General features: G+C 41.5%; 1 pseudogene; it reads left to right on the top strand.

The window, feature by feature from the left end:
* The first annotated feature begins 418 nt into the window (after positions 1–418).
* On the top strand, positions 419–770 carry LOC132000714 (large ribosomal subunit protein P1-like; annotated as a pseudogene).
* The last annotated feature ends 545 nt before the right edge of the window (positions 771–1315 follow it).

Genomic DNA, 1315 nt, shown 5'->3' with positions numbered 1-1315 from the left:
ATGTGTTTGTTTTAATTTTAGTGATCATGGATTGCATGTATTAATTTTAATTATGGATTGGCTGCTCTTGGGTGAGACATATATCTCTTCCCCAAATAAGTGTGTGATGGGTGGGGGGTGGGAGAGCTGACATGCTATAACATGACTGTACAGGGCTACTCCTTAGTTAGGGCCTATGGATGTGTCACTCTTTTAATGAAAAGTGGAGAACATACATACCATTGATGACTAAATATAAGATTAACCTGAAATATAAGATGATTTTCCTTATAAACTTTATCCATGTTGTTTTTTCTTCAGCTGCTCCTAAGGTGCTTAGTCCTTCCAAGGAAGCTAAGGCCACATTGGAGTGAGGCCCTCTCCTGATCTGGTGACTAGCCCCACACTTGGCAGTGCTCGTTCAGCCTTTGCCCACACTATGGCCTCCCTCTTGCAACTTGCTTGCATCCATTTAACCCTCATCCTACATGATGATGAGGTTATGGTCACAAAGGATAAGATCAATACCCTCATTATAGCCTCAGATATAAATGTTGAACCTTGCTGGCCTTGCAAACAAGCTTGTTTGCAAAAGCCATGGCCAATGTCAACATCAGGAGCCCCATCTGTAATGTAGGGGCTTGGGGACTCACCCCAGCAGTTGTTGCTGCACCAGCAGGGGGTCCTGCTCCCTCCACCAGGTCTGCCCCCACTGAAGAGAAAAAAGTGGAAGCAAAAAAGAAGACTCAGAGGAGACTGATGTCAACATGTGTTTTGGTCTTTTTGACTAAACCTCTTCTGTAACCTGTTCAATAAGAAGTTGAAGTCTTCAAAACAAAAATATTGTCTATGTTGTTGCATGTAGCTGTAGCTTATTCACATCCTGTTTAATATTGCATTGTATGAGGGCGCCTGGGTGGCTCAGTGGGTTAAGCCGCTGCCTTCAGCTCAGGTCATGATCTCAGGGTCCTGGGATCGAGTCCCGCATCAGGCTCTCTGCTCAGCAGGGGGCCTGCTTCCTCCTCTCTCTCTGCCTGACTCTCTGCCTACTTGTGATCTCTCTCTGTCAAATAAATAAATAAAAAATCTTAAAAAAATATTGCATTGTATGAATATACCATATTATTCATTTTTCAGGAGATATTCATATGGAGCTCTATTGCTTTTCAAACTGTATTGAAAATGCTTGTTTATTCTGTCATACAACAGAGAAAATTGTGAAGTCATATTTTTAGGACAAATTACTAATTATATAAGTTTCTCTCCACTTCCCATCTCTCTCACCATTTCCATCAGGAATAGCTGTTGCATATCTAAATATTATTACTTGTTTGAT

The sequence above is a fragment of the Mustela nigripes genome, chromosome 14 (genome assembly GCF_022355385.1).
Source record: "Mustela nigripes isolate SB6536 chromosome 14, MUSNIG.SB6536, whole genome shotgun sequence".
NCBI lineage: Eukaryota > Metazoa > Chordata > Mammalia > Carnivora > Mustelidae > Mustela > Mustela nigripes.
Note: the sequence above shows the minus strand (reverse complement) of the source record. Positions and strands in the feature narration are given on the sequence as shown.